The 12,437-nt window shown below is 32.7% G+C and overlaps 1 protein-coding gene across 4 annotated transcripts in view; it reads left to right on the top strand.

Moving 5' to 3' along the window:
- Positions 1-12,437, top strand: part of LOC126883270 (excitatory amino acid transporter 2-like) — a 216,391-nt gene that overhangs the window by 13,681 nt on the left and 190,273 nt on the right. The window contains exon 1 of one of the 4 annotated variants that reach the window (XM_050648600.1): positions 8,579-8,757. The exons of 2 other annotated variants lie outside the window; for them this stretch is intronic. The gene's annotated coding sequence lies outside the window, so the exon portion shown is untranslated. Of the gene's footprint in view, positions 1-8,578; positions 8,758-12,437 lie in introns of those variants that run through there. One more of the 4 variants, XM_050648598.1, reaches the window with a different exon arrangement.

Below are 12,437 nucleotides of genomic sequence, written 5' to 3'. Positions count from 1 at the left end.
ACAACGTCGTCGAGGCTTATGTCCTAAACTACAAACACAATGGGAAGGGCCGTATGAAGTTAAGAAAAAAATAAATGACGTAATATACAGAATTAAGAAGTTGCCAAACGGTAAACCAAAAGTTATTCACATAAATCGTCTTGCACCATATGCTGGCTCAAATGAAACAGAAGAAGCACGAGTCCTCCAACAGGAGATGAAAGATGCAGCACAACCAAGTTTTAAGGAATTTATGTCAAATTACGCAGAGAGAAAGAGTGCTAGATTCGGCGTTACCACAGAAGTTCAGCAAGATCTGTTTAGTGTTCCAGAAAACGTCTCCCTAGCCCACTGTGTTGCCCAAAACATCGAGATGACTAAAGGAATCTCGTCCGTATTTAATAGAAAGTTCGGCCGCCTGGACGAGTTAAGAAATCAGCAGTCTAAAATTGGAAGTGTACTGCGATTGGAAGATGGTCCTCGATCTTTGCTGTATATGGTGACCAGAAAGTCTTATACGGACATGCCAAGCTACGAGAACATATGGCGTGCTCTAACTAATTTGAAGAAAATCGTGTATAATTAAGACATCAAAGATTTGGCTTTACCAAAAATAGGCCATGCAGCAGAAAATGTGGATTGGAAAATTATGAGGAGCATGCTTGAAGTGATCTTCAGAGAAACTGGCGTACGAATTACTGTGTGTTGCATGAACCCGAAGATGTCGTACTCTTCAAAGACAGTAGACTGTTATTTCTTCTTAAAGGGTGTATGCAGAGCTGGATAGTCGTGTAGATTCCGCCATCCTGGGCCTTCGTCTAGAGTTGCTGCTTGGGACGCTCAGATCTTAAGAGGGGAGCAATGTAGCAAAACAATGAATCACCGGCCGCAAGTAGCAGCTCCAAACGGTTCCATCTCGAGAACATTCTGGCGAACTCACGATATACGTGGAATCGGTGGAAGGTCACACCATAGCTAGAGGTGGCGAAGTCTGGAATGATCGAGTATAACGTTATTTGCTATTTAATCGGAGCGCGCTTTTATTTGAGTTTAGTTTAAGCTAGATATTTGTAAAGAAAACTTGTATAAATAAATAATAAAGTCGTAAAAAATACGAAATCGCTCGTTTTATTACAATATGTTTATTACCTGATAGTTTTTAAGAAAAACAAATTTTGATTAAAATTTTATACATCGTTACTATATTTTTTATTCTATGAAAAATTCATAGTTGTTTTTGGTTCAGCTCATATGACTTTTTTTTCGTTTTTTATGATTTAGATATATGACATTTGGCAATCTTACAAATACGTAATCCCTTAATAACGTGAACCTTATTTCTACCTAAATAAGGGGATACCTTATTCGCTTATGGGGGCTATGCTGTATCATTTACGTAAACTTATTACGTACGGTAAACTCGAATTACAGGCTGTAATCTCCAATAACACATGTATGTAAAATCGGTATGCTGTTATATTAGGTTATATATGAGTTATATATTACTACAACATTAAAGAATAGTACCTACTACGATGCTACTACGTACTACCAAGGGAAAATAGAAATATTCCACAAAAAAATTCATAAACAAAGGTGATTTTTTTTTCAGTTAAGAAAAAATCTAAAAGGGAAAATTTAGGTTTAAAAAAAGAATGTGTGTGTACTTCGTACGCACGTAAGAAGTTATACTTATAACAGAATAAAACAAACACAAACACATTGAAAAATGTCACAAATGATTTCTGAACAATAATTGTTGGAAAAATTTTAATCAAATACGCATTTTCTTAAAAAAATTTATATAATAATATACTTACAATCATAAAATGTATAAAAAAAATAAAAAAAATAAAAGTTTGTACTGGGGATTGAACCCACGTACATTGTGTTCAAATTCCAGCACCTTTAGATATCGGCTACGTGGACATAATATGCATTTTACTGGAAGATAGAGCAACTGAACAACTTGACAGTTCCGAATTTAACCACATTAGTTTGATGTCTACGGAATTTAAATATTACAACACAACAAAACAGAGCAAGAAAACAATATTAGATGAATATTTTTAGAAATTTTATTGGTTAGGTAGATTTATTTTACATACATACTAGGTAGGTTTATTTTACATTTTCCAAATAGGTTATGTAATTTTTTATTGCGATACTGAAACATTTACAATTATTATTACGTACCTGTTGCTTTTAAAAACTATTTAAAAAGTCACTACAATTATAAACTTTTTTGTTTCTGTCCTCGCAACAATAAAACTAATATATTATACAACATTTGTTTACCTCCATATTGAACAATTATTATTGACAGATCATTTCAACACCCAATCAGAGCCCGTATAACTACTAATACCATACTGTTGGTGTGCGCATGCGCGCAGAATAGAAAAAAATCACCCTTAATCGCACCTAAAGAAGTATAACTTCAAAAAACCTCGTGTTAGAAAAATTCAAAATACTGGTGGAAAATTGCTAAGTCCCCTACAACTATAACATAACCTATACATACATATATACATAACGACGTTTTTTTCTTTAAAATATTGATAATCCTGTATAATTAGGTTAATAAGTATATTTTGAATTTTATTTATAAAGATAATCGACCAAGCGAAGTGAGGTTTTTCATTTACTGTCTTAAACTTAATGATTAATGATATGTATAAGTATATAATATACATGCTTTTCAAATTGCCCGCCAAATCCTGAATCTCTCAATTGTCTAGAAGCCTAGCAGCAAAAATATTTATCTGTGTGTAGACCGAAGATCTTATACACACATAGATTTGGCCAACTCCGAAAAATAGCGTAACGCGGAGCAGTTCGGGTCGGTGGTCTATCTATCTCTCTCTACTGGCGCTTAGCTTTCTCTCTCTAGCATATGATGGCTGCCGCCTCTGTGTAACTGTCGTTCCATTACTCTCACCTCTTGGTAAACACGCTCACACTCGCACGACAGACAAAGATAGCTAGACCACCGTACTTGATATCGACGTTACACCCCGATGCATTGTTTAGCATATCCCTAGCCAGATCTATTCTTGACATATCTCTGGTGTAGACGCGAGTCGCAAATTCCCCCATTCGCTGACGATATATTTATAGTGCGCAGAAGTATGAGAGATATGGTGTATGGTGCAGTGTTTTACAAGGCTTGCGGACACGGCAAGTGAATTAGGACTTGTGGTAAACGAGGAAAAAACCAAATATATGTTTTTTTCTAAAAACTCCCGAAATATCGAACAGAGAATCCAAATTAACAACCATACCTTTGAGCAAGTCAAGGAATTCACATATCTTGGATTGCTAGTAAACTCAATAAACAGGACAAGCGACGAAATAAAAAGACGCATAGCAATAGCAAAGAGAACTGTTTACGGTCTCCAGAAACATTTAAAAAATAAAAATATAAAACGTGCAGAAAAGCTCAATATATGTATACAAGACCTTAATAAGACCGTCTTTGATATATGGGGCTGAAACGTGGACCTTATCTCAAAATGATGAAAGACTTCTTGGTGTTTTTGAGAGAAAAATTCTTAGAAAGATTTTTAGGGCCGTAAATGCAAATGGGCTATGGCGTCGAAGATACAACTTTGAACTGTATCAGTTAAACACCGATCCAGATATTGTGAAATTCGTTAAAGTGTAGAGACTTAGATGGGTTGGATACATTGCTAAAATGCCAGATCACGAATACGCTAAGAAATTAAATTTTTCCAAACCAGAGGGCACAAGAAGTCAACGACGACCACGAAGAAGATGGATAGAAGATGGATTGATGCTGTGGAAGAAGACCTAAACATTCTAGGTGTCAGAAGATGGAGGGAAGTTGCCAGGAATCGAAGAGCCGCTTATGATGATTAGTGCAGTCACTGAAGGTGGATTTGAGCTATTACCTCCGATTTCGTTGAACCTCCATCGATTTTCATAAAAATTGGTGAGTGGTTAGAGGATACCTCATGGAACAAAGGTGACATTGTGCCAATTTTCGCTTTTTGCATTTACGGGGTGAAATCCACCCATGTTTTAAAATTATTTTTTATATTTGTGAAAGTGCAGTCAGCGAAGGTTTTCACCTCTTATTTCGTTGAACCTTCATTGATTCTCATGAAAATTGGTGAATGGTTAGACGATGTCTCAAGAAACAAAAGTGATATGGTATAAACTTTTGCGCTTTTGCGTTTTGTAAGTGAAATTCACCCCTGCTTTAAATTTTTGTTTTTATATTTCTGAGAGTGCCGTCACCGAAGGTTTTCACCTCCGATTTCGTTTAACTTCCATTGATTCCTATGAATATTGGGCAGTAGTTAGAGGATACCTCAAGAAACAAAGGACATATTATGTTGCCAAAATGCGCTTTTTCATTTTAGAGGTGAAATTCACCCTTTTTAAATTGCAAAAATGCAGATTTAAGCATTCTGGCGGGAGTAATCTAGTTTAATTAAATTAAATAAATGTTTTTTAACATTTATATGCATAATTTACGACTTGAATAAATTTTTAACCCCCTTTAGCAACCACCCCTTAAATCAAATACATATCATGAAAAAATTATTAGATGTTAATATTGGGTATTGGATAATAACTTTGATACCTTAATAACTACAAGACTGTCAAATACATTTCTATTGTTTTAGTTGTAATAAATCTTTAGTTGTTAAAAGAGCGCAGGCGCAAAATTTCGGACCAATAATCTTTAAACGTATTCATTTTTTTCGAATCCTGAGAAAACTAATAAATGTTATTGAAAAATTTGAACGCAGAATGAAAGATTACATTATTACCGAGGGCTGAAAGTCCCTTAGAATAAACAAAATGTTTCTTTTGAATGAAATATTTGAAATTAAAAAGCACACTCAAAATTATAGAAGTCTTCAGGGACTTTCGGCCCTCAGTAATAATGTAATCTTTCATTATGCGTTTAAATTTTTAAATAATACTTATTAGATTTCTCAGGACTCGAAAAAAAAATAATGCATTTTAAAAGCATTGACCAGAAATTTTGGGCCTATGCTATTAATGTAGCTGTAGTTTATTTTGTATTGATTTATTTATTATTTATTTTTACAGTACCTAGTTTTAGGTAGTTATTACGTTTTAATAAAATAATATTTAAAAGTGTTTTTTTTACTTAAATAATTATAATAAATTAATATAACGATCCAAATAATGAAATATTTAGATTTATTTATTTATTTAGAATTTAACACTTACGATAATACAAAATACGAATAATATAATAATAGTAAGTAAATAGTATTTATATACATGAATTAGGTAATAATCAGCTAGGATACGAGATTTTCATAATATAAACGAAAATTTTTAAACTGTGAAATTAGTCCATTCTTTCACGGTTTTTGCTCTAAATTTTAAGGAACCGCTTGGATTGACATGAAATTTGGCATGCGTATAGCTTACATGTTAAAGAAAAAAAGTGATATTGTGCCGATGTGTGCTTTTGCCCTGGGGGTGACTTTCACCCCCTCTTGAGGGTGAAAAAATATATGTCCAAAATAACTCCGGAAATGGGTAAACTGACTAATTTTAAGTAACTTTTGTTCTATAGAGCTTTTTCGCCAAGTCAACACTTTTCGAGTCATTTGCGAGTGAATATGTTCATTTTTCAACAAAATAACCACATTTTTAGTCGGCTTTTCGCAAATAACTCAAAAAGTAAGTATTTTGTTGAAAAAAACTTTCTTAGCAAAAATATAGCCTATAAAAAGTAAAAAAAATGGTGTACGCGTTAGGTCTCTGGATCTCGTAGAACCAGAGTTATAGCCAATGAAAAATAGATTCATATTCACCAAATTTCAAATAGAATATTTCGACGTGAAATATCCAAAAAATTAAGCACTTTTTGGGGAAAACCCATTATAACTTTTTTAAAGTGTCTGTTTTTACAAAAAGTTTCTAGCATTAAATTTAAGCAAGTTACGCTCAAAATAAAGTTGGTCCCTTTTGTTTTTGCACAAAAAAATGGGGAAGACCAACCCCTAATTAGCAACTTAAATGAAATTATTCCTTACCGCTCCACAAATTATTTTACTTATGTTGTGTTTATATGATCTGTAAGTTTAATCGATTCAAAGTGCTTATTTTTGAAAAAATTTGGTTTCAAAATAAAATTTTTAAAAATTTAAATTTTTAAAAGTTTAAATTTTTAAAAATTTAAATTTTGAAAAATATGCTTTTTTTCAAAATAACTTAAAAATTGTTAGAGATACCAAAAATCTCGAAAAACAAAAAAAGTCAGATTTGCTTTTCTGAATATCATGTATTTTTTTGTTTTTCTGTTAGACAAAAATTGATTAAGATTTGGTGTTTCTAAATTTGCATACATTCGTGATCAGTGACTCGTTCAACCCCTTTTAACTACAGCCCTTACAATAATAAGGACTTTGAACCGATGAAACTTACAGATCATATAAACAATATATACACGAGTCAAGAAACTTGTGAAGTCGTAACGATTAAGTTCATTTAAGATACTAATAAGGGGGTGATTTTCTCGATTTTTTTACCAAAACCAAAAGGGACTAACTTTATTTTGAGCGTAACTTGTTTAATTTTGATGCCAGAAATTTTTTTTATAAAACAAACATGAAGCTTTTTTTAAACACTTTAAATAAGTAGTAATGAGTTTTCCACGAAATGTGCTTCATTTTTGGTTATTTCACGTTAAAGTATTCCATTTGGAATTTGACGAATATGAACCTATTTTTCATTATCTATAACTCTGCTCCTGCTAGGTGTAGAGATGTGATGTATCCACCATTTTTTTAAATTTTTTACAGGCTATATTTTTGCTAAGAATGTTTTTTCGACAAAATACTTACTATTTGAGTTATTTGCGGAAAACCGTCTAAAAGCGTGGTTATTTTGTTGAAAAAAATGAACATATTCACTGCCAAATAACTCGAAAAGTATTAACTTATGCTAAAACTCTATAGAACAAAAGTTACTTAAAATTAGCCAGTTTATCCATTTCCTGACTTTCTTTGGACGAATATTTTTTCACCCCCAAGGGGGGGTGATAACCACCCCCAGGGCAAAAGCACATATCGGCACAATATCACTTTTTTCTTTGACTTGTTAGCTATGTGTATGCCAAATTTCATGTCAATCCAAGCGGTTCTTTAAAATTTAGAGGTTTTGCAATATTTTACCGTTAAAGAACGGACTAAATAAAGAATCCAGTAGATTAAAGGGCCGGTTGTTCGAACGCTAATCAGAAATGGAATCAACTGATCATTATCAAATATTTAATTACTGTAAATGTCAACTTTGATTGGGTTGCTGAAAACATAATTGATTACAATAATTATGAGATTAATTGATTAAGTAATCAATTATGTTAATAATTGTTACGTTAATTGATAATTAATAATTAATTAATCAATCAATTATGTCAATTATTATAATGATAATTTATTGCAATTAACTGATTGGCGTACGAACAACGGATTTTGTTATTTGATGGTTGTTAAGGGGACTAAAAGAATAACATTGGCAACATTGATTTTAATAACAGAATAATTTTTGACCTAGCGTACCTTTTCGTGACAAATCGAATATTTTTCGAGCGATCATCGGATAATCTAGAGAAATGCGATTGGCAACACTGTACATTATTTTTGTTAAAATAAAGAAATTTTTATAGGGACTATTATAAATTTTAATTTTTGTGAAAATGACGTATGTTTTATTTTTCACTTTTTCCTAAAAAAAAAAATCGAAAGGGTCCTCTTGTGTTCTTCATAACTTGCTCACTTTTGATGATGTCGATTTCGATTTCTTCTTCAGCTTTTTGGATAGGTATTTCTGAGTACTTTAAAAATATTTGGTATGTATATTTAACACAATGCATCGTTTTTCTATTATTTAAGTTTTAATACTTAGATTTGAGTACTCACCGAAAAACAATACGCGTTCAATTATAACTTACTGTGAATTAGTATTAAAAGGTTTTTTAAATACCTACTCAATTTATTGGATCTTTTTATTAGCTTCATTTTTGTTAATAACAACTCTTTTGAAAAATCTTACCATTTTTGAGTTATGTATGAAAAACTGCTTGAAAACATGCATTAGTTTCATGAAAAATCAAAATTTTTGATCTTTTATAACTCAAAAACTGTTGATTGATTTGAATAACCTTCTTGTATAACAAATTTTACTTAGAATTGGTCCCTCTATCGATTTTGGGAATATTTATATTAAAATAATTTTCACCCCCGAGAAGGGGTGGCATCCACCCCTAGGGAAAAGCGCAAGTTGGTACTATGTCATCTATGTTTCTTGACGCATCCTCTAAATACTGACCAATTTTCATGAAAATCGATGGATGTTCAACGAAATCGGAGGTGAAAACCATCAGTGACTGCACTAGATGATGATATCTAATTTAATCGTGAAGTTTATAGCGTTATAAGAACATTTGAGATTATATTTATACCGTTTATTAAATAACAACGAATTGTAGGCTTAAAGACTTTAAGTGTGTGTATCTTAAAAGCAAAATTTCCCAGCATAAACAGATATATGAGATTAGGTTTTTCTACATTTATTAGGTGCCTTTGTTGACAATTAATGGCAATTATAATAATATATAAGCAGGTACATTTGAAACAGTGTCCAAGACAAGCAAAACTCTGTTTTAACTGATAATGTATTTTACATTCATTTAGAAAATATACAATTATTCGTGCAAAAATTGAAGCAAATTACAAATTATATTCTTTTTAAATAGGAGTGGTAAGTATTTACTGATAAAATAATAACAATACCACTCAACATTTTTCTTAATGAGAAAATGAAAACATATCATATTACAGTAAAACCTGTCAGTAACGGCCACTAAAAATGATGAAAGAACTATTGGCCGATATAGAAAGGTGGCCGCTATTGCCAGTTTTTGTAGTCTACATATAATTTGTTTGGGAAATTTTTAAACTGGCCGTTAGGACAGGTGGCCGATGTTGGCAGGTGGCCGTTAACACAGGTTTTACTGTACCTTATAGTGTAATCAACAATTAGATCCGTACTCGTACTTATAATCACTGTCGTCGCTATCTTCATTTTGTCGTCGGATTTTGTCGTCGATGGAAGCGATTTTGACGCATCCATCATTCTTTCATTAAATTTTCACATTTTCGCTCACTTTTTTCCAAATTGCAGGAGTACATGAGTAGCAGTATTAAATGGTTCTTGTCATATTTCCAAAACTGCTGCGTTTCTGTAAATGTTACGTCCAATATACACTCACCGGCACAAAATTCCCCCACCCAAAATGTTTGATTAAGTTTGACAATCTATAACTTTATTATTTGTACTCCGATTTACAAGATTCTTACATCAGTTTGTAGGTACATGTATTTATGTCGTTTGTTATTATTACGGTAACAAAAACTTGTTGCTTAGATGGTATTATACCGGGGTGAATGGAAGCGTTGTTTTTCCTCCTAGGCTAATTTTGTTTCATACTCCTTTTGTTTCATCCTGGAGGTATCACTAAGGTTTTGTTTTTGAATTATCCGAATATCTCTTTTCTTGTAAGAGCTGTAAATAAAAACATTAATTTGAAGGTTTATTTAATTAAAAATATCAAACGCACTAAAATTAACAAAACAAAACAAAATTAAGGAGTTCGGTTCTGCACCGATAACTATAATGTTGTCTTCAATGTGGGCTCCGAATAATTTTAATATTAACAAAGTTTAATATAAGTTATAAATTGTGAATCTCAGTGATATATTGAAATAAACTGTAAGTGTACAAACTCTTTACATAATATCCAGTTAAATTAGCATTAAAGTCAACAAATTGCAATTATTTGTTATTGTTGTCAACAAACAAATCCAGTTTTACCAGCAAAATAACCGCTTTTAGTAAAGACCTATACACCTGTTTTAGCAGGTGTACAGGGTCGGACTTACTTTTCACTTAATGTTTATCGAAATGAATTCTAACATGGAATCACAAAACAGTTCTTCAATACAAGACCAGCAAAGTCAAATAAACGCACCACAGTCATACTCTTTGGCAGCGTCGAGAGTGCAATTTCCTTTAAAGTCCCAAGCAATTATCTTTAGTGCCTTAGAAAACACCAAACTTCAAGACTACCTTCTCCCACTTGGAAATATAATTCAACCGAAAAATATAATCTTCTCTTCTAGATTATCTAATAATCGCATATGTATGTATTTATCCAATAAACAAATAGTGGATGATTTTATGAATAATCATGGTCAAATAGAAATACAAGGTGAAATTGTCAGAGCAAGAAGGTTAGTTACACCAGCGGAACGACTTGTGCTCTCCGGCGTATGTCCTTCAATACCGCACGACTTGCTAATCAATGAGTTACAAAAAATCGGCATAGTTCCTGTCTCCCCCATGACATTCCTCAAAATTTTAGTGCTTCTATGCCTGAGTATAATCACATCCTTAGTTTTCGAAGACAAATCTATATCAGTCCTCACAGTCTAACACTACCAGAGTCATTTACTCTTGTTTTCGACAACACGAAATATAGAATATTCATTTCTCAAGACAGTTTAGTTTGCTTCAGATGCAAGAAGCCAGGTCACATTGCATCACAGTGCTCCGAACCAGTAGCTCAACCTCAACTAAACCCCAACCAAAACAATGAAGCATCGGTATCCAGCGCAACAAATATATCTTTGCAAGCACCCAATGATACAAACGCTTCTCAGTGTGAACAAATGTCTATTTCAAATTTCCCAGAGATATCGAACAAAAAAAGATGCATCAAATAAGGACAGTCACATAATTAATCAACCAACCAACCAACCAACCAACCAATCAACCAACCAATCAAGCAACCAACCAACCAACCAATCAACCAAAACGTAGCTTTAATGAAATTATTTCACCTGAAGCAGATCCATCTTCAAAAAAATGTAACATTTTTCCACCACCTAAAGCCCAAGCAAAATCTAAAAAAGCTAAAACTAGTTCAGCAAGCACTTCTGAATGCTCATTTTCTCTCTTACTTGACACTGCTAAAAACTTCATAGAAAATCAACCTCTACCTTTCCCTCTAAACTTTGAACAACTTAACATGCTCTTAATGAATATCACGGGATCAACAGATCCTATAACCACAATTCAAGAATATACCACAGACTTATCAGCTTTCTCCCATATGCTCAGTCAAGTTTACCCCTATTTAAAGGAAAGATCCATAAAACGTAAATTCACGTCCATAAAGAAAAAAATCAATAGTTATCTTGGCAGTGAGACATCGGACTGGGAAAGTGACATATCTCAATTAAGCCAATAATAAAATTCAAGTCTCTACTTCAGTGGAACATTGATGGATTTTTCCATCGCCTTGCTATGCTCCAACATCTAATTGGTGAACAATCTCCTGATATAATATGCCTACAGGAAACTAATCTGAATCCCAAAAAAAATATAACTCCAACCAATATGACTGTTTTCGCAAAGACAGGATAACAAATAATAATTTTTCTTCAGGTGGTGTAGCCACACTAGTAAAAAAGTCACTATCAGCGAAAGAATTTCCAGTGGCTACAAATCTGGAAGTTGTAGTCGTGGAAATACAATCATCAAACAGGTATTTTATTTGCAACCTTTACTTACCCTCCAGTCGCCAAGTAACGTACAACGATTTAAATAATTTATTCAGTCAAATACCATCCTCTCGCATTATTGTGGGCGATTTTAATAGTCATAATATTATTTGGGGCTCCTTTTATTCAGATGCTAGAGGAAAAATTGTCGAAAATATAATTACAGATTTTCAATTCAATTTTCTTAATGACGGATCTCCAACCAGATTTAACATTAATACCGGAAATTCTTCAGCAATTGATCTAAGTCTTTGTGACCCTGCACTCACACCACGATTATTTTGGGAAGTTTTACAATACACTTATGGGAGCGACCATCATCCCATAGTAATAAAAAACTCTATGGCTCTGACCCATGACGTTTTCATACCCAGATGGAAAACTGAAACTGCCGATTGGTTAAAATTTGAAAATTATATCGACAACTCAATGCCAAACTGTAAAATGGCTAAAAGCATTGATGAATCTTTAAACAATTTGAATAGCATTATTATGAGTAGTGCTGAGCAATTCGTTGGGAAATCAAAAAAGACAAAGAATAATCAGATTCCTGTACCTTGGTGGAACTCAGAATGCGGAGCAGCTATTAGAGCAAGTAAAACTGCATTTAATAAATATAAAAGACATAAAACACCTGAAAATAAAATCATGTTCAAATCACTTAAAGCTAAGACACAACTTATTATAAAACAAGCTAAGAAGGCTTCCTGGTCCAAATATGTTTCAGAAATAAATTCCTCAACTCCTGTCAGCGAAGTATGGAAAAGAATAAGAAAAATTTCTGGTTTGAAATACACGCCAATGATTTCAAAATAA

Source organism: Diabrotica virgifera, chromosome 4, assembly GCF_917563875.1.
Source record: "Diabrotica virgifera virgifera chromosome 4, PGI_DIABVI_V3a".
NCBI lineage: Eukaryota > Metazoa > Arthropoda > Insecta > Coleoptera > Chrysomelidae > Diabrotica > Diabrotica virgifera.
The sequence above is the reverse complement of the archived record's forward strand: the minus strand, read 5'-3'. Positions and strand labels throughout refer to the sequence as shown.